Raw genomic sequence first — 24,786 nt, 5'->3', positions numbered from 1 at the left:
TTCTCCGCGTAAACCCACAGGGTGGATTTTCTATGTACAATCCCCCAAGCTGGGTAAGTGGTCACATTTACTTGCACATCCATTTTATATTCCCATTGTTAAATATTCAGTCTAACGACTTCAACGCAGGAACTGCGCCAGGCTGTTAAAGAAATAAACAGCCCTCCTCCACAACCCGAGGACCCAGGACGGTCCCTCGACCCGGCCTCTCAAGAGGATCCAGACTTATCTGTGGAGCTGATTGATGGAGTGTTCCATCAATTGAGCAAGGATAATGCCTTGGTTGCCATTACGGCCGATTACCCAGGGCTAATCCCGGCCTCCCAGGTAACTGAGATCGAAGTCCCAATACCCCGAATAGGGGTCCGCCCTCTCATGTTTTCAGTTTCCTGATTACAACCGAGCTTTGCAGGGGAGGTTTTTGAGACGGGAGGTCGAACCTGCGGCGACAAGCCAACGAGGGGCCGCAGGGCCCCGTGGGCAGAAAAGAGGTAGAGTCTGGACCGAGGCGTCAGCGCAAAGGTATGGCGCGCCCCCTTATCCCAAGTGTTATACCTTCAAGGCATATTAACACTCGTGCTCTCTTCAGGACAAAGAGACCTTGCCGGACTATATCCGGAGAGGCTGCCAATCGCGCCTCCACCAGCCAGGCTCCAAAGACTGGTCCGGAGGCGGAGGCGAACACAAGGCACGCACCGGACGCTCCTCCGATGGAGGATGTGGACAGGTTGTCTGCCACCAACTCTGAGGTGGAGAGTGCCATGAACCACAGGCGTCGTCGGACAATTCTTCGCGACGCGTGTTTCTCCCGAGAGGCATTAGATGCCTTCAATTCGGGAGATGCGTACCTCCGTGCCGCTCAAAATGGTCTAGCCAGAGCCACGGAGCAAAATGTAAAAGACATACGGGTAAGAAAATTTTGGTAATTATATATATATACCAGTAGCCCCCGAGACTTGAAACAGTTAGAATAACTGATTTAAGGATCATTTGTTATGCAGGTTCTTATAGAAAATAATTCCCTACTGTCCCAGGAGATGGAAGAGTGCAAAGCCCAACTTGAGGCCGCACTAGCCGCAGCAGGGGAGCCCAAGGAGACCCCCTCTGGTAATATACACTTCGAAAGATAAGTATTTTGCGAAGCACGGCATGGGTGCGAATCTGACAAATGAAATTGCAGATGGCGCCGGATTGAGTTCGGAAAGGCAACAACTCCTACGCCAGCTGAAGGCTAGTGAGAAGGTGCTGACAAAGGTGAGGCGGGAGAAGAACGATCTCCAAGATGCCAACACCAAGCTGGGCGTCGACCTGAAAGATGTTCGTGCCCATCTGTCAGACTCCGTTAAGGAGAATCAGCGGCTTCGGCGCGGCATATTTAGTAAGTGCTTGAACGAACCTTTGAAAAAAAGTTCGGCGGGGAAGTCGACTAACAAAGTAATGTCTGTAGGTGTGCTAAGAAGTCGTCCTGCAGAGGAGATGCCCGGTTCTACGGGTGACCTTCTTCCCGAGCTCTTGCAACTGCTCGAATGAGTTCGGCAGGCGATGCAAGGCGCCGCCCAGGCCTTGTGGCCATCCATCTCCATGCCCGAAGGTCTTGGAGAGCTTGCGGAGAAGCTAAAGGGAGCACGGCGGCGCTTCCGATTGTGGAAGATATCGGCCTGCTGTCAAGGCGCTAGGGAGGCCTGGGCCATGGTGAAGACGCGGTACACAAAGGCTGACCCCAACCACATGGCCGAGGTCGATCCTGTGGGGCCCGATGGGAAGGAGATCCCTGTAAGCTTAGTATACGGCCAAGTAGAATTGGCCGCAAAGTATTCCCAGCAGGACTGTAAATTAGACAGCCTGTTAGATGGTATTGAAGAGGAATACAATCAATCAGAATGACTATGTAATTTAATTGACATTTATAATGCCTTCTAGCCGGATTGTAGATCGTTTGTCATGGCCGACCTTTTTGCTTCAGCCTCGGGACCTGACGGTCTGGAGTGTGTCCGAATTCCCAGGCGGTTATATAAGAACCGGGGAATGCATGGAGACCACGCGTAGGGGTCATTAGTGCGTGAACAGACAAGTGCCCGACTAGTTATGTTATATTACATGGTTAGTAAGAAACATCTTCCAGGGAGAATAGTTCCGTTAGGGATTCCTTTCCCTGGGAGGCATGCCCTAAAGTGCATGCCCATTCTGCGAAAAAGACGCGGGAAAAAGCATCTGGGGGCGCATAAATAAATAAGTGAAAAGATCATCTTTTAGGTCACCAACCGAATATTCCCTTAAGAACGCTAGCTTTCGGCTTCACCCAGTCTGAGGTACACATCCGGCTGATCCGGCAGTAACAATCGCAGAGGTGCTCCCTTTACCGCCTAGACGAGTAATCGGGAACGTAGGGGTAAGCACAGGAGCCAGGCAACCCAGCTTGGCCAAAACTTAAGTCATATCGATGCATATAATGGTGAAATAAAAGGTACATGCGGAAGTGTAACACATGTGTTGGGCATGAAGCCCGTATAAATAAGCTTCTGTTAAAAGAAGCCCCCAGGTTTAATGAGTGCGAATAGCACGTCATTTGATGAGCCTTTAAAGGCTATAAGAGAAAGGAAGGGGAGAAGGAGAGAAATGTAAGACAGACAGTATATAAAAAATGGACAGAGGAAGGAGACGAACACAGAGTCCGACGCTAGGCATAGAATCTTCGGAGACGGGCTGCGTTCCATGGGTTCGGCTCGAGTCGGTTATCCGATGCATATCGCAGGCGGTACGCTCCACCAGTCAGGACTTGGTCAATTATGAAGGGACCTTCCCACTTGGGCTTGAGTTTGTCCTTTTTCTTGTCCGGCAGGCGTAGAACTAATTCGCCAACGTTGTAATTTTTGGCCCGTACTTCTCTGCTTTGGTATCTTCGAGCCTGCTGTTGATAGAATGCGGAACGGGCTTTTGCCACGTCACGCTCCTCCTCCAATGCGTCCAAACTGTCATGCCGATCGAGCTCGGCTTCTTTTTCTTCGTACATGCGCACTCGAGGTGAGTCATGAATTATGTCGCAAGGAAAAACTGCCTCTGCGCCGTACACCATAAAGAATGGTGTGTATCCGGTGGTGCAATTCGGCGTGGTCCGTAACCCCCAGAGTACGGAGTCGAGCTCCTCTACCCAGTGCGTGTTAGATTCCTTGAGGGACCGCACTAATCTGGGTTTGATGCCGTTCATGATAAGACCATTTGCATGTTCGACCTGGCCGTTAGTTTGTGGGTGATAGACGGAAGCATAATCGAGCTTGATGCCCATGTTTTTGCACCAGAGTTTTACCTCGTCGGCCGTAAAGTTCGTGCCGTTATCAGTGATGATGCTGTGGGAGACGCCGTAACAGTGTACAACCCCGGATATAAAGTCTATCACTGGTCCGGATTCGGCCATCTTAACAGGCTTGGCTTCTATCCATTTGGTGAACTTATCCACCATGACCAGTAAGTATTTTTGCTTGTGGGTTCCGCCTTTAAGGGGTCCAACCATGTCAAGCCCCCAGACCGCGAAGGGCCAAGTGATGGGGATAGTTTGGAGGGCGGTGGGTGGCATATGGCTTTGGTTTGCAAAGAGCTGGCAACCGACGCATCGTTGGACTAAGTCCTGGGCGTCTGCCCGGGCCGTCGGCCAATAAAAGCTTGTACGGAAGGCCTTGCTTACAAGGGACCGAGTTGCAGCGTGATGACCGCCGAGTCCGGCATGAATTTCAGCCAGGAGGTTCTGCCCTTCCTCTTCGGAGATGCACCTTTGAAGGACTCCGGTAGTGCTTTTCTTATAAAGCTCTCCCTCGTGGACTTTGTAGGAATTGGATCGCCACACTATGTAGCGTGCCTCATTTTGTTCCTCGGGGAGTTCCTGCCTAGTAAGGTAGGTGAGGAATGGTTCTGTCCACGGGGCGATGAGGGCCATTATTACGTGGGCTGAAGGTGTTATTTCATTGGCAGAGCCTCCGATTGTGTAAAAATGTTCGGTGTCGGGCAGTGCGGTTGGGTCCGGGCTGTTATTGTTCGGCTCCCCTTCCCATACTACGGATGGCTTGAACAGCCTTTCCAAGAAAATGTTGGCGGGGACTACATCGCGTTTTGCGCCGATGCGTGCCAGGACATCTGCCGCCTGATTATTTTCCCGGGCTATATGGTGAAATTCAAGCCCTTCGAACCGAGCTGACATTTTTAGGACAGCGTTGCGGTAAGCTACCATTTTTTGGATCCTTGGTCGAAGTCTCCATTTATTTGGGATATTGTGAGGTTCGAGTCCCCGCGCACTTCTAGGTATTGAATGCCCATGGATACTGCCATCCGGAGACCATGTAAAAGGGCCTCATATTCGGCTGCATTGTTGGAGTCTGTGTACATAATCTGGAGTACGTATTGAACTGTGTCTCCTGTGGGGGACGTCAAAACGATGCCAGCCCCTAGTCCGGCCAACATCTTGGAGCCGTCGAAATGCATGATCCAATTTGAATATGTGCCGTACTCTTTAGGGAGTTCGGCCTCCGTCCATTCTGCGACGAAGTCGGCCAAAACTTGCGACTTGATGGCTCGCCGTGGCTTATAAGTTATGTCGAATGGGAGGAGCTCAATGGCCCATTTTGCAATCTGGCCCGTTGCGTCATGGCTGTTTATAATATCATTAAGTGGTACTTCCGAGGCTACTGTTATTGAACACACTTGAAAGTAGTGTCGTAGCTTCCGGGATGCCATGAATACCGCGTAAGCAATCTTTTGATAATGCAGGTACCGTGATTTGCACGGAGTGAGGATAGTGGACACATAATAGACCGGCTTTTGAAGGGGAATTCGTGTCCGTCCGTTTCTCGTTCGACGATGAGCACTGCGCTTACAACCTGATGTGTTGCTGCAATGTACAATAGCATTGGTTCGCCAATGTTTGGCGCGGCCAAGACTGGGTTTGTTGCCAATATGGCTTTTATTTCGTCGAGTCCGGCCGTGGCTGCATCCGTCCATTCGAAGTGTTCGGTGCGCTGAAGGAGGCGGTAAAGGGGTAGGGCCTTTTCTCCCAAGCGGGAGATAAAGCGGCTTAGAGCCGCCACGCATCCGGTTAACTTTTGTATTTGTTTGAGGTCCTTTGGGATATCCAATTGTGACAGAGCTCGGATCTTGGCTGGATTTGCTTCAATTCCTCTACCGGATTGAGCTTGATGTCGTATGTTCGGAGGTTATCAAATGTGAGCCTCAAGTCGTCTACTAGAGATTCGACATGTCTTGTTTTGACGACCACATCATCTACATATGCCTCCACTGTTTTGCCGATCTGGTTTGCCAGACATGTCTGAATCATGCGCTGATATGTTGCGCCGGCGTTTTTGAGCCCGAAGGGCATTGTGTTGAAGCAGAATGGGTCGTATGGTGTGATAAATGCCGTTGCGGCTTGGTCTGATTCTGCCATCTTGATTTGATGGTAGACGGAATATGCGTCGAGGAAACACAACAAATCGTGTCCTGCGGTAGCGTCGATCATTTGATCGATGCGGGGGAGGGGGAAGGGATCCTTTGGGCAAGCCTTGTTAAGGTCTTTAAAATCAACGCACAGGCGCCAGGATTTGTCCTTCTTTGGTACCATCACCAGGTTTGCCAGCCAGTCCGGATGTTTTATATCTCTGATGAATCCGGCCTCTAATAGCTTTGCTAGCTCCTCTCCCATGGCCTATCTCTTAGGTTCGGAAAAAAGCCGAAGAGCTTGTTTGACAGGTTTGAATCCTTTTAGGATATTTAAGTTGTGCTCGGCCAGCCTGCGTGGGATTCCTGGCATGTCTGAGGGTGCCAGGTGAAAATGTCTCAGTTCTCTCGTAGGAACTCTCGCAGTGCGGCGTCTACATCAGGGTTTAACTGTGCCCCGATGGAAGCTGTTTTATTGGGGTCCGTTGGATGGACCTGGAATTTGACTATTTCGTCCGCCGGTTTAAAGGAGGTGGACTTGGATCTTTTGTCGAGTACCACATCATCCCTATTCACTGTGGAGCGCAACGCAGTCAGTTCCTTAGCCGCTAGGGCTTCAAATAGTGCCTCGAGGGCCAGTGCGGCTGTCTTGTTTTCGGCGCGGAGTGCTATGTCCGGATCACTAGCGAGAGTGACGATCCCGTTAGGCCCGGGCATCTTGAGCTTCATGTACCCGTAATGGGGTATTGCTTGGAAGATTGTAAACGCTTCCCACCCTAGCAGAGCGTAATAACCGCTGCTGAACGGAGCCACATGGAACGTGACCTCTTCGGACCTGTAATTATCCGGCGTGCCGAACACCACATCTAGTGTGATTTTTCCTATACAGCGCGCTTCCCGACTAGGGATTATTCCTCTAAAGGTTGTGCTGCTTCGCTCAATGCGGTTCTAGTCTATTTCCATTTTTTGAAGGGTTTCCTCATAAATGAGGTTCAATCCACTGCCGCCGTCCATGAGTACCTTGGTAAGACGAAAGCCGTCCACTATTGGACTGAGGACCAATGCGGCTGGTGCTCGGGCTGTTCGGAATTTAGGTTCATCACCGGCGTTAAAGGTAATAGCCATGTCACTCCATGGGTTTATTGTTGCTACTTGGTAGACTTCGGCAAGGCTGCAGAGTGTCCTTTTTCGCATATTATTTGATGCGAAAGTCTCGAAGACTGTTAGTACTGTATTGGTGTCTCTGGGGTGGCTTTCTGTGGCCTCCGGAATTAGGATATCTTCGCCAATTTTGGCCACCTGCCGAAGTATCCAACATGCTCTAAGGCTATGAGTTGGTGTGGCGTCCTCTATACTATGAATTTTACAGGGTCCATTAAGCCATCCTTCCAGTACGGTTCCATGCCCTGTAGAGGGTTTTTGCTTTTTGGTGTTTGACCCGGGTGTCTGGCGATGATGCACCCTTTTATTTCGGACTGGGTTTGTATTCAGGGCCGGATCGTCCCAAAATTTTATTTCGGTTTTCCAGGCGCTTTCCATCGCACAGTACTTTTGTACAATGGACGCTAAGTCAGCGAAGCGTGTAATATCACGGCGACTTATGGCATTGAGGATTCCCTTGTCCGTGCAATTATTGCAGAAGATTGAGATTGCGTCTTCCTCGCGGCAGTCCCTTATCCTGTTCCTAACCAGGAGGAATTTGGCCCAGTAATGATGTACTGTTTCATCGGGCTCTTGCCTGATTTGGGATAGATCGCTTATGTTCGGGTGGGTGGGTGGAATTAAATCCGAAGCCTCACCCAATCTGAGGTTCAGAGGCCGAGGAATTTCTGAACTCGAAAATTTGGATTCCTGGATGTTGTCCAATGAATCCAGCCCGTCGTCTGACTCTAAGTTCAGGTCTTGAGTGATATCCTCCCCTCCGCGGGTATCTGGCTTGGAGGGATCGGGAATCCGGACGTAGCTAGTCCTTAAGATAGATGAAGGGTCGGCGCACTGTCCCTCTACCACGGCAACGTGATGGGTGACTTGGGGAGAGTTAATCTCTCTCAGATCGGGTTTAGGCCCAATCTGTCGTAATCCGTAGCGATTCCCAGGGCGGCGATGCGATCCAAGAGCTCGTTTATGGAGGAGAGCTCCATTGGATCTAACTGCTCGGCGAGTTCCGAGATGACATGAAGATTGTTTTCGATGGCTCGAGAGGTCATCGTCGGCGTGGAAGCCGAACAGGCGGTCATAAGAAAATCACCTAGCCGGAGGGTTTGGCCGATAGCCAAAGCTCCCTTAGCAACGGTGCCGTATTTAAAGACGGGGCGAGGCATCCTTCCTTATGGCGACGACACAGAGGAACTCTCAATGAAAGCACCAATGTCGGTGTCAAAATCGGCGGATCTCGGGTAGGGGGTCCTGAATTGTGCGTCTAGGACGGATGGTAACAGGAGGCAAGGGACATGAAGTTTTACCCAGGTTCGGGCCCTCTTGATGGAGGTAAAACCCTACGTCCTGCTTGATTAATATTGATAATATGGGTAGTACAAGAATAGATCTACCACGAGATCGGAGAGGCTAAACCCTAGAAGCTAGCCTATGGTATGATTGTTGTTCTGTATGTTGTCCTACGGACTAAAACCCTCCGGTTTATATAGACACCGGAGAGGGTTAGGGTTACACAAAGTCGGTTACAATGGTAGGAGATCTACATATCCGTATCGCCAAGCTTGCCTTCCACGCCAAGGAAAGTCCCTTCCGGACACAGGACGAAGTCTTCAATCTTGTATCTTCATAGTCCAGGAGTCCGGCTGAAGGTATAGTCCGGCCATCTGGACACCCCCTAATCCAGGACTCCCTCACTAGCCCCCTCCGTTGTCTATATAAACCGGAGGGTTTTAGTCCATAGGACGACATACAATCATACCATAGGCTAGCTTCTAGGGTTTAGCCTCTTCGATCTCGTGGTAGATCAACTCTTGTAATACCCATATCATCAAGAATAAATCAAGCAGGACGTAGGGTTTTACCTCCATCAAGAGGGCCCGAACCTGGGTAAAACATTGTGTTCCCTGCCTCCTGTTACCATCCGCCTTAGACGCACAGTTCGGGACCCCCTACCCGAGATCTGCCGGTTTTGACACCGACATTGGTGCTTTCATTGAGAGTTCCTCTGTGTCGTCACCATTAGGCTTGATGGCTCCCTCTATCAACGATAGCGATGCAGTCCAGGGCGAGACTTTTCTCCCCGGACAGATCTTTGTGTTCGGCGGCTTCGCACTGCGGGCCAACTCGTTTGGCCATCTGGAGCAGATCGAAAGTTATGCCCCTGGCCACCAGGTCAGGTTTGGAAGCTTAAAATACACGGCCGATATCTGCGTAGACTTGATCTTCAACAGATTCGAGCCTCTGCCTTGTGCGTCACGCGGTCACGATGAGTACGATTTAGCTCTACCATCAGACAGTGTTCAGGAGATCGCACCGGCAGCCGCTTCGACCCTCAAGTCGGAGCCAGTTGCACCGTCCATGGACGGGTGGATGGACCCCGCCACGGAGGCCTTACCCTCAGCGGCGATCGAGCCGAACATCGACCTTACCCTGCGCGAGAGCCGTGTTGTCAGACTGCCGGACCCTTCTCCGGCCACGGACTCCGAACCGCTTGCGCCCGTCCTAGCGAATCCGATTGGGCGCCTATCATGGAGTTTACCTCCGCGGATATTTTTCAGCACTCTCCCTTTGGCGACATACTGAACTCATTAAGGTCTCTCTCCTTGTCAGGAGGATCCTGGTCGAACTATGTCCGGCAGGATTGGGATGCGAATGACGAAGAAATTCGCTGCCCACCCACCACCCACTTAGTAGCCACTGTCGACGACTTAACCGACATGCTCGACTTCGACTCTGAAGACATCAACGGTATGGACGACGATGCGGGAGACGAAGAGGAACCACTGCCCACACATGGCATTCGACAGCCACCTCATCATACGATATATACATGATGGACACACCCAAAGAAGGTAATGGCGACGAGACAGCGGAGGATGACCCCTCCAAGAAGCAACCCAAGCGCCGACGTCAGCGGCGCCGCTCTAAGTCCCGCCAAAGCAAAAGTGTTGATACCGGCACAGGAGATAATAACACTCTAGATAGTGCCGAAGATGGCAACAATCCCCTCCCGCAAGATTTAGAGCAGGAGGATGGAGGAGCCAGCCCTCCAGAGAGAGCGGCAGATGGAGAGGCGGAGGATGATAATTACGTGCCCCCCTCCGAAGACGAGGCAAGCCTCGGCAACGATGAATTTGTCGTGCCAGAGGATCCCGTCGACCAAGAGCGCTTCAAGCGCCGGCTTATAGCCACGACAAATAGCCTTAAGAAAAAGCAGCAGTAGCTTCAAGCTGATCAAGATCTGCTAGCTGACAGATGGACTGAAGTCCTCGCGGCCGAGGAATATAAACTCGAGCGCCCTTCCAAGAGTTACCCAAAATGCAGGTTGCTACCCCGACTGGAGGAAGAAGCGTATGACGCGGCTGATCGGCCACCTCGTGGCCGTGATAGAGAGGCATTCCAGCCAAAAACTCAACCTGCACCCGACGCCATTCAAATAAAAAGGCATGGGGAAATACGCCAAACCTGCGAGACGTATTGGAGGACAAAGCAAAACATGCAAGATCGATCTACGGATCGCGAGGGCGCGCCACTATGGAAGACGATAAACGTCACGCCGGATACAGTAAAAGTAAATCTGGCCGGGCCGAACACAGCGGACAAGACCCATTCGAGCTGCGTCGCGATATAGCCCAATACAGAGGCGCCGCACACCCCTTATGCTTCACAGACGAAGTCATGGATCATCAAATCCCAGAGGGTTTCAAACCCGTAAATATAGAACCATACGACAGCACAACAGATCCTGCAGTATGGATCGAGGATTTCCTCCTCCACATCCACATCGACCGCGGTGATGACTTACACGCCATCAAATACCTCCCACTAAAGCTCAAAGGACCAGCGCGGCATTGTCTTAACAGCTTGCCAGCAGAGTCCATTAGCTGTTGGGAAGATCTGGAGGCCGCATTCCTCGACAACTTTCAGGGCACTTATGTGCGACCACCAGATGCCGATGACTTGAGCCACATAATTCAGCAGCCAGAAGAATCGGCCAGGCAATTCTGGACTCGGTTCCTAACAAAGAAAAATCAAATCGTCGACTGTCCGGATGCAAAGGCCCTAGCAGCTTTCAAACACAACATCCGCGACGAGTGGCTAGCCCGGCACCTTGGTCAGGAAAAGCCGAAATCTATGGCAGCCCTCACGACACTCATGACCCGCTTTTGTGCGGGAGAAGACAGCTGGCTGGCTCACAGTAATAACAAATCAAAGAACCATGGACGGCAATGGCAGGTCACGTTGAAATAAACATAAGCGCCGCATTAACAGCAACAATACCGAGGATACGGCAGTCAATGCCGGATTCAAAGGCTCTAAACCTGGTCAGCGGGAAAAGCCATTTAAAAGAAGCACTCCGGGCCCGTCTAGTTTGGACCGCATACTCGATCGCTCATGCCAAATACACGGCACCCCCGACAAGCCAGCCAACCACACCAATAGGGATTGTTGGGTATTCAAGCAGGCCGGCAAGTTAATTGCCGAAAACAAAGATAAGGGGCCACATAGCGATGACGAGGAAGAGCCCCGGAAGCCGAACACCGGAGGACAGAAGAGGTTCCCCCCACAAGTGTGTATGGTGAACATGATATACGCAATCCACACCCCCAAGATGGAGCGGAAGTGTGCGCTCAGGGACGTATATGCGTTGGAGCCAGTCGCCCCAAAGTTCAACCCATGGTCCTCCTGTCCGATCACCTTCGATCGCAGGGACCATCCCACTAGTATCCGTCATGGCGGATTTGCCGCACTAGTCCTAGACCCAATCATTGACGGATTTCACCTCACTCGAGTCCTTATGGATGGAGGCAGCAGTCTAAACCTGCTTTATCAGGACACAGTGCACAAAATGGGTATAGACCCCTCAAGGATCAAACCCACAAAAACGACCTTTAAAGGCGTCATTCCAGGTGTAGAGGCCCATTGCACAGGCTCAATTACACTAGAAGTGGTCTTCGGATCCCCGGATAACTTCCGAAGCAAAGAATTAATCTTCGATATAGTCTCGTTCCGTAGTGGCTATCATGCACTGCTCGGGCGAACCGCATTTGCGAGATTCAATGCGGTACCGCATTATGCATACCTCAAGCTCAAGATGCCAGGACCTCGGGGGGTCATCACAGTTAATGGAAACACAGAGCACTCTCTCCGCACGGAGGAGCACATTGCGACCCTCGCAGCAGAAGCGCAAAGCAGCCTCTCAAGGCAATCCACCAGTTCGATGTTTCAAGACCCGGACACCTTCAAGCGCGCTCGGAGTAATCGGCAACTAGACCGCCTGGCACGACCTGAGCTCGCGTAGGAATGCGGCCCCCACCCCAGTCCCAGCCAAATGGCGAAATCCGTGCCACGCGTACATAATTACGCGTTAAAAATACCATGGGCACAGGTGGGGGGCACAACTACGACATGCCCCAAGACGCGGCTTAAACCGCACTAGGGGCTTCCCTCTTTACTATCTTTCTCTTTTCAGGACTTTAATCTCTGGAAACCCTGACCGGTAGCATGATTGTCGAACACATGATGCAGCAACCAAGGAGGCAGAAAGCTACGTCACACCACGGAACTCCCAGGTAGATTACGATAACGAGTGAAATATTTGCTTTAATACTAGTCCTACTTTTTGCTTATCGCACTATCTGTATCATTCTGCTTTAACGCACCTTTTTGAATAAACAATGCATAACATTACGACTATTATTGCATTCTTGTTTTATATATGTGTGTGTTCATTAATGACGCCTTGCAACCGTACACTTTGGTACGACCAATACACCAGGGGCTTAAGTACCCCACATTATGGTGTGAGAAGTCCGAACACTTTCACAAGTGCGGCACCCCGAACTTATAGCATTATATGCATCAGCTCCGAATCATGTCTTTGGTCAAATGTTGGGTTTACCCGGCTCCTATGTTTTGGTACCTTACGTTCCGCTCTATTGGCTAAGGTAGCACTAGGAGAACTACTGCGATTGTGCCCCGGTTCTGCTGGGCTAAGCACCTCAGTAGAGAAAGCTAAAACTGACTGTCATGATAAGGCGAGAGACTGGTCGCTGTTCGGCGAGGTTTCGAGTCCCTAAAGACTTATGCCGCTTAGAGCGAGGAGCCGGTCCTGTCCGGCTTAAAGGCGTGTATCGCGCCCCGAATTCGGCCTTCCGAATACCAGGGGCTTCGCCGAAATTTGAAGTTATAGAATTCTATGGCTAAGTGAGAGCGATAAAGCATTATTAGTCCGGTTGCCTTGTTCGCTGTGCTGAGCACCTCCCTCGAAGGACCCAAAAATGGGAACAAGAGTGCTCAGGTTTATCCCGAACACCCCAGCACTCGCGACATGGGGGCAGAAGCCGAGGACTAGCCATCTCTCAGATTGGATAAACGGCCAAACAGAAGGTAATATTTTAAATTCAAACAAGCGTTGCATAGCGCATATGAAACAAGTTTTCATCATACAGGATTACACGGGCAAGTTTACTCAAATATTACATCCTTTGGACGTTCGTCCGCTACAAGATGGGCACCCTTCAGGACACCCTCATAATAAATTTCGGGGGTGTGATGCTCCTTGCCCTGCGGCGGTCCATCCTTGATCAGCTTCACGGCGTCTAGCTTGGCCCATTGCACCTTCACACGGGCGAAAGCCCGGCGTGCACCTTCGATGCAGACGGACCGCTTGACGACTTCCAGCCATGGGTAGGCATCCACAAGCCGCCTCACCAGGCTGAAGTAGCTGTTCGGAAGGGCGTTGCCAGGCCACAGCCGGACTATAAAGCCCTTCATGGCCTGTTCGGCCGCCTTGTGTAGCTCGACCAGCTGCTTCAGCTGGTTGCTCATAGGCACCGGGTGTTCGGTCTCAGTATACTGAGACCAGAACAGCTTCTCCGTTGAGCTTCCCTCCTCGGCCTGGTAAAACTGTGCGGCATCCGACATGCTGCGGGGCAAATCTGCGAATGCTCCTGGAGAGCTCCGGATTCGGGTAAGTAATAGGTAATTTATTTTCACATGCTTGCTTTGCATATAGAATGCCTTACCGCCGCTATTTTCTTCATCGCGTCAATCTCCTGGAGGGCCTTTTGGGCTTCGGCCTTGGCACTCTTTGCGCTCTCAAGGGCCGCGGCAAGCTCAGACTCTCGCGTCTTCGAGTCAAGCTCTAACGCCTCGTGCTTCGTCACGAGAGCCTGGAGCTCTTGCTGCACCTCGCCCACCCGAGCCTCTTGCCTTTCCCGCTCGGTGCGCTCCTTGGCCGCTTTATCTTCGGCCTCGGACCGCGCTTGCTTTAGGGTCGCCACTTCGGTCGTGGCCCCTGGCAAATTCATGATGATCCCGTCCTTTTGCAATCGCATTCTTTTTATACATATCCATAGACTAGGTACTACTTACCTTTGTTCTCCTCGAGCTGCCTCTTGGCAAGGCCGAGCTCATCCTTGGACCCTTTAAGGTCCTGCTTCAGTGCGGCGACCTCCGCAGTCAGTGCGGCAGATGCCAGCAGCGAAGCCTGCATACGCATATTGACATACTTATATTAAACTCCTGCGATATTGTTTGATCCTCGGTTCGGCTTTTCTTTGTGAACACCGAACAGAGCATCAGGGGCTACCGTCTATGCGGTAATATTTTTCCTATATTTTAAACACTTACCTCAAAGCCTGTTAGAAGGCTGGCACAGGCTTCATTCAATCCTCTCTTGGCGGACTGAACCTTCTGGACCACCGCACTCATAATAGTAAGGTGCTCCTCGTCGATGGAAGCGCTGCGAAGTGCTCCCAGCAGATTGCCCGGCGCCTCTGGATGGATAGAGGTCACCGGCATAGGTGTCTTGCCCCTCTTGGAAGGAGGCCGCCTGCCCGAGTCCGGAACCACTGGAGGTTCCGGCGCGGTGTTCGGCTGAGGGCCGAACTCGGAGCCCTCAGGGGCCTTGTTCCCTCTGCTCCCGGAGTCCGGAAGGTCGCCTTGAGGCGCCTCCGGGACTGTCTCCCCTCGACCCGGTGCCTCTTGAGACAATACCTCGGTGTCGTCCGCAGGGCAAGGGGAGGTGGCGGTCGGAAGTGGATCGTTGTCCATATCCGACGAGCCCAGGGAGCCGTCCGATGATACATCGATACGGGCTCGTGGCGGCCTGCATAATCATATTCGGCGTTAGGGGAAGCAGTGCGACAAAGGAATTCTATGAGTTACTCTGGTATCCGAATACTTACGACTTCGCCAGGGGTTTGGCCCTGAGAAGCCACTCGTCTTCGCCTTCGGCGGCGGTGGTGGAACTGTCCAGAAGGAGAGTCCTTCCCTTCTTGGACCCTTCGGCCTCCCCAGTTGGGGCGCCCTTCCTTTTCTTGTCTCCCCCAACTGAAGGGGGAGCATCTTCTTCTTCCTCCTCGTCTTCGGGGAGGAGTGTGTCGCAGAGTTATCAGATGATGGAGTCCGATGACGCCTGGCGTCGGGAACTCTTTCGGGTTCCCTTGGCCTTCTTGGTCTTCTCCGGCACCTTGTAAGGAGCCGGAGTCAGCATCTTCGTCAGGAGAGCGTCTGCTGGGCCTTCGGGCAAAGGAGCCGGACAGTCAATCTGTCCGGCCGTCTGCTGCCAGTCTTGTCAAAGGTACGGGAGCTTAGATCCCGCATAGAGTCAAACTATGAAAAAACAAGTATCCTGTGAGAGGTAAAACAGCTTACCGCGTTGGCTTGGCGCTTCGCGCAGAATCCGCGATCCTCGGTAGTAGGAGGGGGAACCTCGGCACCCTTGAATAGCACCTTCCAGGCAACCTCGTGAGTTGTGTCGAAGAGCCTGTTCAGAGTTTGGTGCTGGGCCGGGTCGAACTCCCACAAGTTGAAAGCCCGTTGTTGGCACGGGAGGATCCGGCGGATGAGCATGACCTGGACTACGTTGACGAGTTTGAGCTTCCTGTTCACCATGTTTTGAATACATGTTTGGAGTCCAGTCAGCTCTCCGAACTACCCCAGGATAGGCCTTTCTCTTGCCAGGAGGTGAGCCGCGTGGGGATGCCAGATCGAAACTCGGGGGCCGCTGCCCATTTAGGGTCACGCGGCTCGATGATGTAGAACCACCCCGATTGCCACCCCTTTACGGTCTCCATGAAGGAGCCCTCGAGCCATGTGACGTTGGGCATCTTGCCCACCATGGCGCCTCCGCACTCCACCTGGCGGCCGCTCACTACCTTCGGCTTGACATTGAAGGTCTTCAGCCATAAGCCGAAGTGGGGCTTGATGCGAAGGAAGGCCTCGCACACGACGATAAACGCCGAGATGTTGAGGATGAAGGTCGGGGCCAGATCGTGGAAATCCAGGCCGTAGTAGAACATGAGCCCCCGGACGAATGGGTGGAGAGGGAATCCAAGTCCGCGGAGGAAATGGGTAAGGAACACTACCCTCTCATGGGGCCTGGGGGTGGGGATGAGCTGCCCCTCATCTGGGAGCCGGTGCGCGATGTCGTCGGGCAGGTATCCGGCTCTCCTCAGCTTCTTGATGCGTCCCTCCGTGATGGAGGAGACCATCCACCTGCCTCCCGCTCCGGACATGGTTGGAGAAGGTTGAGGTGGGAAGTGCGGACTTGGGCGCTGGAGCTCGAGTGCGCGAAAATGGATGAGCAAAGGAGGAAGAAGGCGTGGATGAAAAGGTGAATCCCTATCCCTTTATATGGGTGGACGAAACTATGCGTCCTCACTAGCCTGGTAAAACTCGCTTATCCCCCAAGCGCCGTAATCGATGGCGCGGTTGGGTTACCCACGCCCGTATTGATGAGAATCCCGTAATAAGGGGGACACGATCTCTACTTTGACAAGACGTGTCAAAAAAAACTGCCTCGCGTTATGTGCGGGGCTAATTAAAGGAAACGGTTCGAATAATCATCGGGCCATGGCATAATGTCGTGTTGCCAAAACAAGTCAGCAAATTGGAATTATGGAAATACTATTATCTCTACGGTGGTATGTGGAACTTATTTTACAGGGTTGGACACTATCCTTGTATTCAAATTATTCTGTGATGTGTTTGGAGGAGGAACCCGCCTTGCAATGCCGAAGACAACACTGCGCACCGGACTCATCGTCATTGAAGTCTGGTTCAGGGGCTACTGAGGGAGTCCTGAATTAGGGGGTCTCCGGACAGCCGGACTATATCCTTTGGCCGGACTGTTGGACTATGAAGATACGAGATTGAAGACCTCGTCTCGTGTCCGGATGGGACTCTACTTGTCGTGGAAGGCAAGCTTAGGCAATACGGATATGTATATCTCCTCCTTTGTAACTGACCTTGTGTAACCCTAGCCCCCTCCGGTGTCTATATAAACCGGAGGGTTTTAGTCCGTAGGACGACATACAATCATACCATAGTCTAGCTTCTAGGGTTTAGCCTCTTCGATCTCGTGGTAGATCAACTCTTGTAATACCCATATCATCAAGAATAAATCAAGCAGGACGTAGGGTTTTACCTCCATCAAGAGGGCCCGAACCTGGGTAAAACATCGTGTTTCCTGCCTCCTGTTACCATCCGCCTTAGACGCACAGTTCGGGACCCCCTTCCCGAGATCCGCCGGTTTTGACACCGACAACGGGTTAGATGTTTCTAGTCCGTTGTATGTCATTTGCCATGTTGGTAATCTTGTGATGATGCTAGGCTGGATTAAGCTTAATCGAAAACCTTCCAATTTTCTAACAATCCAAAAGCCTTATCCATTCAGGCAATTTTCATTAACTGGCTTTGCTACTACTATGAAATCAAGCCCATTTAAGGGTGCTCACTTCAAGAGATAGCAGACCAAAATTACCATCTGGCTCACTGCTACGAATGTGTAATGGGTTTCAGCTAGCACTCTGATGGGGGCACTTACTCCTGAACAGGACAAAGCTTTCTCAGATGCCACTATAATCTTTGTGGATGTCGTCATTAGTGTGTTGGGTGATAGGCTGATTGATGCATATTTACATATGTGAAATGCCAAAGGACTGTGAGATGCACTTCAATCCAAGTTTGGCACCACATATGCTGTTGTGAAATGTATTCTGTAGACCAGTCTAATGACTATAGGATGATTAAGAACCGTTCTATGGTTAAACAAGCCCATGAGCTTTAGTGATGGCAAAAGAACTTAAACTCCTTACTTGTGTGTTGTCTGATAAGTTTATTGCCGGGAGCATTGTTGTTAAGATTCCTCCTTCACGGAGGAGCCACTTCTCTAAAACACCAAAAACTAGAGATCTCTGTTGAATTTTCATTGAATCTTTTTTCGATGAAGGGCGCTTTTATTAACTCATAATGTAGCATCAAGTGGATACAAAACATAATGGGCGACACCCGACCTCTGCATAGCTAAGATGCACACAACCTTAACGAAGAGTCTAGCAAAGTATATATATATATAAAAACGACAAGTTGGCAACAGTAAAGCCATATGAGTCCAAAACTATGCCAATGTCGACGAAGGAGGTGGACCGATCCGGAGATTATGTTGCCACCCATGTTGGGTAAAAACCAATGTTTTGAATAGCGGGCTATGGAAAATAGCGGCGGGCCTGTAAATCAGTTATAGCGGAGCTATAGCGGGTTAAAGCGGACTATTTGTGAAGGCGACCATTTAGCGGCACCTTGCTGAAAAGGCTATAGCGGGCTATAGCCGGCTATTTAAAACTATGGTAGAAACCTCCTTGGCCACCCGCTCCAACCGCATACACACCGCGTTGAACAACGATTCTCATTGAATCTTTGAATGTTGAAGAGAAGGTTAACATGACACACGAGCTAAGGGATACAAGTTGCTCCAGCCGTAGCAAATGATTTGTAAAAACATGGCGATATCAGAGGGTGACTAGCATCACCAGCCGTTGGAACTGAACTGCTCGACACAACATCACAAGTATGACTGGACTTGAAAGAAAAGGGGAAGAGAAGAGAGGACATCATACCTCGGACCTGTAGGCCGTCCGTCGGGACTGGCTCGGAGATGTCACTGGAGACCGAGGCGACCAGCAGTCCGCATGCATCAACAAGCAGCAGCTCCCATCTCCTCGGCGTCAATGGCAACCATAGCACCGTGTCTCTCTTGCGCCATGTCGGGGCAAGAGAAGGGGGTGGATCGGAATCCACCCGATGCGACCTCCATGGCGCTACTGGCGCTGCCGCCGCCGTAGAAGGATGAAGACCGGCCGTAGTTTGTGCCACAGTAGATTAGGGTGCAGCCGCTGGAAGCACCGACGACAAGGGTGGAGTAGTCACTGGGAGTGGGCGATTTGCATCTGCTGACGTGGTAACGCCTCATCGGATGGAACACATAGCATGGTGCGCAAGCTACCGAGAACAGACTCCTAGTCTGTAGAAAATTTTAACTTTTTTCAACCGAAAGAAAAAACATACATTGATACGAATGATATTAACGATAAATCTCAGTCGACTTAGGATAATCAAATCCACGTAGGAACATCTCAAAAAAAATGGCGCCTGCTAAGCGTCATCCGGTTGGTAACCAAGAAAAATCACCCGCCCTGTTCGCCCTACGATCTATGGGAATCGGACCGCTCAGATTCACGTGGGTGCTGAGGCGTAGGCTTTTCACACATTACGTGGGCGCTGGGACTACAAGGCTGGTTATACACGTCGTTACTCGCCTCCATGACCCAACCAGCTACTACTAAGGCATCTACGTAGTCAATGTAGAAAAGCCTCCCATTCCGTTCAGCTAGGGGTCGTCCACTAGTATCCATGCAGCCTAGTTCTTGCGTACATATTTGACACTTTGGATTGGAAGTCAAACGATAGAGCAACACGAGCTGTTGCGGCTTCATGTTGCGACCGCGGCCTGACCTCCTCGACGACCAAGGTGATACTACGAGGCGTGTTGCAATTGTGGCTCGACTGCTTCAACAAGCACGGAGATGCTACGAGCCGTGAAGTGACGGCGGCCCGGCTGCTTCGACGATGTTGCGACCACATGTTTCAAAAGACATGGCGATGTAGCAATGGCCTTCTTTGAACAGTCGTGGTGTGCTTCAACGACATGCGTCGACGGACATGGTAATGCTACAATGGCAGCCTGGTTGCTTCGATGATGTTGCAACGGCGTGCTTGGACGGGTGTGTGGGTGCTTCGACGGTCGTGGCAGTGGCGTGCCTTTTGAACGGCCACGTCAATGTCGCGACGACGTGCTTTTGACGACCACCTGGTTGCTTCGCTGTTGCGATGGTGTGCTTGGATGCCGTGGTGGGTGCTTCGGCAGCCGTGGCGGCGGTGTGCTTCGAACAGCCACGTCGATGTTGCGTCGGCGTGCTTCGACGGCCACCCGGCTACTTCGACGATGTTGCGACGGCGTGCTTCGACGGCCGTGGTGTGTGCTTCGGCAGCCGTGACGACGACGTGCTTCGACGACCGCCTAGTACTTTGACGATGTTGCGACGGTGTACTTCGACAGTCGTGGTGGGTGCTTCGGTAGACGTGGCGGCGGCTGCTTTGAATGGCAGCGATGCTGCGACGAAGGCTCGGCTGATTCGATAATACTGCAACAGCGGTCCGGCGACTCCGATGATGTTGCGTGGCGACGACAAAGATGATCACTGGCCAAGCATGCATTGCTACTGGAAGTGTTTTGCTATACATGTGTAGCTATACATGGCAAAGCACTACGTGTGCACAAGTAGGAGTAAGAAAATGAACATTTAAATTGACACAAAGAACGCTCAGCTTCAGGCCCTGAGGCTGGATACTACCACGGCTACGCGGTCGTGATGGTATGGCCTACTATCGCGGGTGGTGGGCAGAGAGGCGCTCCGAGCCACACGGTTGTCTGGAATCGGACGTCACCAGGCACGGATGACAAAGCCAGGAAATCATCCGGCTGTTTTGAAGCGTTTTCCCAAAAAATATCCACATAGGAAAATAATCAATTGATTTTTGTTTAACTAAGTAGCTCGAGGAAGTGAGACTTGAACAAGTCCATTTGCGCCGGTTGCAGCAGTGACACGGACACCTGCACCCCGTGGCCGTCTCCGGCACACATCAGCGCGATCTGACCGTCATGGTTCATCCTGATCGGCTCCGTCCGCCTCGGCTTCCCCCACCCGAAGTCGGCGTCCTCGTATGCCCTGAAGCGCGGCGAGCCTGACATGTTCATCAGGCGGTCCGTAGGGCGGCCCGCCCACCTCTCATCTTGCGAACCTCCTCCCGGACTGCCGATGCTGCAGCCGCGAGGGCGAACTCGCCGCGGAGCTCTCGTGCGGGGAGGTTCACGAAACACGGCCAGAGGCACACGCCGATGTACCCCTCCCCGACGGGAGGGTCGAGGCGGTCGCGGGCGTCGGTGAAGAAGAAGAGCAGCACGTCGTCGTCCGAGGCGAACGGCTTGCACCGGATGAAGCAAGTCCATGCCAGCGCGGCGACAGCGGCGAAGGTGGACGGGGGGCGAAGCAGGGGCGACGCGCCGTTGGCTTCGCCGAGACGGACGATGTGCTGCTTGAGGCGTTGGATGTCCCGTTCATCCAAGGTGAACGTACGTCGGGTGAACCGTGTGCGTTCATCTTCGAACCACGCCGGCGGCGCCGTCTGAAACGCGTAAGATTTGTCACGTACGTCACCTACGAAACACTAAAGCACAAGCCGAACATTTGAAATGGCATACCACCGGTAGATTCGGCGCGAACTTTCTCAAGACGTTCCTGGCCAGATCTTCACCACCGGGGAGTTTGACGAGCGAGCGGTCGAAGCACGGTGTCTCAGCCGGTGTCTCGCCCCAACACGCCGTCGCCCACGCCTTGACGAACGTCCACAGCGACCGCCCGTCGACGACCGCATGGTGCACCGTCAGCCCGACCGCCACACCGCCCTCGAAGCGCGTGGCCTGCACGGCCAGAACGGGGGTCGGCAGCACGCCCATGTCCACCTCCGGCACGAGCCGCTCAAGCAAATGCAGGTCGTGCTCCTCGTCGCCGGCGAGGCGGCGGATGTCGGCGTCGGACTCCGCGACAACGAACCTGACGCCGTCGGTGGCCGAGCAGCTGATGGCGACGTCCCCCGTTTCCTCGAGGTAGACGAGCTTGCCGGCGAGCGGTGCAAAGCTGCCTAGAGTCGCGGAGAGGGAGGACCGGAGGGACTGGAGAACGGCGTCAAAGGGCGGCATGTCGGCGCCCACGTAGAGCAGCACGTGCTGCAGCACGGGGAAGACGACCCACCGCGCCTCCAACGCTGTGAGCTTGATCGGCTCCGGCGGTGGCGCGTCCGTCTCCGGCACACTGACATAGTTTGAGTCGATAATTGTCACCGGCGACATGGCGCGTCTCCCTGTGCAAGCAGCGGCGCTAGCTTGTTCCAGTGGATGATAGGAGCTGAGGAGTGAGGAGAGAGGACGGGTACGTGCACGGCGTCTCTTATATTTGCTCCTGTATACTCCCAAGCCGGTGAACCAAAATGAACAGGATGCACATTTCTATTTTCAGTCGATCGACATAACGCAACTTAATTGTGGGGGACATACTCTTTTGAAACTATGTGCACCTGCAAACTCTCATATATATACGGCTCGCGTAGCAGAGGTACTTCGAGAGTGAGCTGTGTGGTCACTCGAGAATCATTATACAAAACTAAATGCAAAAAGGAAAAAAAAGAAATTTCCCAGAATACCCACGAGTGTGCGTATCATATAGTATTAAAGAAGAGAGGAGGAAGAACCCTTCACAGTTATGTTACAACGCTTGTGACAATGCGTTCCGCGGCCATCCACCTATGAACTCTGACTACTCGCCATTCGCCCACTCCTGCGTCGTCGTGAAGGCCAGGCCAACTCTCCTTGCAGTACACCCACCTGCCTCCATACCTTGACTTCGCTCGCAATCCGGTCCAGCAGTTGTGCGAGACAAACTGACGCCCCATCAAAGACGGATGACGTTTCCATGCTTCCACAACTCCCACATGGTAAGAAGGCAAATGGGGCGGATCGTCTTCGAGTGCCGCCCACTTGCGCTCACTATCCTGCAGTGCCTCGTCCGGAGTTGGCGCGCCATGCAGTCCGGAGGCCTGCCCAAAGATGCGAAGGATGGCCTCGCATGCGACCAAGTCTTGCTGCTCGGGCTTGATGAAGATCGTGACGTCGTCAGCAAACATTGAGAGCCGCTGCTTCAACCCCGATCGTGCTAGGGGTGTGAGAATGACTGCCATTGTAGCCTTCCGAAACAGTCTGTGGAGCGGCTCCATGCATAAGATGAACAACATTGGGGAGATCATTTCCCCAGGTATTCCATTCACTGCAATCCTCGTGGTCGATGTTGACAGGATGCCGCAGACCCAAGCTCTCCCCCGTGGTCCAAATCCCATGTGCTCCAATACCTCCAGAAGGAACGGCCACCGTATGGTGTCAAATGCCTTGGATATGTCGAGCTTTAAAAGCACTATGGGCTCTCTCAGGGCATGCATACGACGTATCGTGCACTGCACAAGCATGAAGTTGTCGTGGAGAGACCGTCCGCCACAAACGCACTTTGATGGTTCCCCACTATATGTGGCAGCTCCGCCGCTAATCGAGTTGCCAACACCTTCTCGAAGATCTTGACTGCTCCATGGATGAGTCTCGCCGGCCTATAGTCCTTCAATTCCGCCGCCCCCATCTTCTTGGGCAGGAGGGAAACGATCGCCTTGTTTATTGACGACAGACCGCACATGTCACCACGGAAGAAGTGCTCTAATGCCCGCATGAAATCGTCCTTAATGATGTGCCAACAGGAGGCATAGAACCGCCCCGTGAATCCATCCGGCCCCGACGCTTTATCGAGTGGCATCCCCTTCACTACTTTCTCAACAGGGCCGGCCCTGGAGCATGGGCAGAGGGGCGAAGGCCCAGGGCCCAGGTCGGAAGGGGGGCCCATGATGTAGTACACATATAGTATAGCCCAGTAAAAAAATAGACAAGGGAAAAATTATGATAGGAAGAAAACAAGATGGGCTCGGCCCATCAGATCGCCTGGTAATGCGTAGCGAAGCGTCGCGCACGCAAGTCACAGCCGCTCGATGCACGTATACGTGTGAAACAAATCAATCGGAATGTCTGGCTTTTCCTTTCTTCTCAAAAATAAAAAAATGTGACTTTTCCTATTCGTCGCTCGTCGGTTCTTCTTCGTCGTCTCATTAGCCCGTCGCTCCGTCGTTCCTCGCTCGGTGCCTCAGCCGCTCGTTGCCGCCGCGGCACGTAGCAATCCGACAACTCGGCCTTCCAGCAATACGGCAATACATATGTATGCAAACGCAGGTCCGTACCCAATATCCATGTTCGGATGTTCCTGATCCATTCATCCATCCCCAATTTCAGTAGTTTCTTTAATACGTATATTAAACTATTTATCCATGAGTTCATCCCATGAAGTATCTATTTTTTTATGTATAATTTTCTAATTCAACCTTTCATAGTATGTATTCAACCATCCTAATTTTTTGTCATTATGTGTACATGTTTAGGGTTCTGATCATCCGATCTATAAATTTCTAATTCGTTGTCTATTCTTTGCTTCGTAATATTAAGACATTAGCATGCCATGTTGCTTAAGAAGCATTTGTCGGGTGCTGAAAAAAGAAAAAGAAAGAAAGAAATACATCTAAAAATTCAACCACTGAAGGGCTCTTTGACAAACCATTTTACATCTTCAAGTATTGTTGATGTCAGTGAAGAACATAGGCAAGGAAGTTAATCTCGAGCATGAAAATTCAGATGTTAAGGTCAATGAAGATTGTGAAAGTATACAGAGGAGCAAATAAATTTGTTTCCTATTTGAGATAATCATGTCATGTTTGTTTTATTTTCCATTATCCAACAACTATTGTAGTCAAATTTCAAACTAAAGATGTGTGGTTGAAAGTTTACATTTAGTATTATGCAAGTGAAGTTATATATATATATATATATATATATATATATATATATATATATGTATCACGCAAACACATACATATACAACACACACACACACACGCAAACACATATATATAGGAAAATGGTTGTGTACTCCTGGGAGTACGTACTCCCGCTCCTCATATACCATATAGATGAATCTTTTATATCTTTTTATTATTTTTAACATACTTCATTAATAATTATTAGATACCCAAAATGAGTTTCATGAAAAAATTTAAGTGAGTCTATATATTTTTAAATGTTTACGTATATATTGATGTGTTTGTACGTGAAAAGGTATATTACAAAAAGTACGTCGCAGATGATATTTTTTTAACTAAACTCATATT

At 51.5% G+C, this 24,786-nt stretch overlaps 1 pseudogene; it reads right to left on the bottom strand.

Annotated features, from left to right (window-relative positions):
* Window positions 1-20,450: 20,450 nt before the first annotated feature.
* On the bottom strand, window positions 20,451-21,829 carry LOC125540141 (annotated as a pseudogene).
* Window positions 21,830-24,786: the final 2,957 nt, after the last annotated feature.

The sequence above is a fragment of the Triticum urartu genome, chromosome 2 (assembly GCF_003073215.2).
Source record: "Triticum urartu cultivar G1812 chromosome 2, Tu2.1, whole genome shotgun sequence".
NCBI classification, from domain to species: domain Eukaryota; kingdom Viridiplantae; phylum Streptophyta; class Magnoliopsida; order Poales; family Poaceae; genus Triticum; species Triticum urartu.
This window is presented reverse-complemented; position numbering and strand designations above follow the sequence as displayed.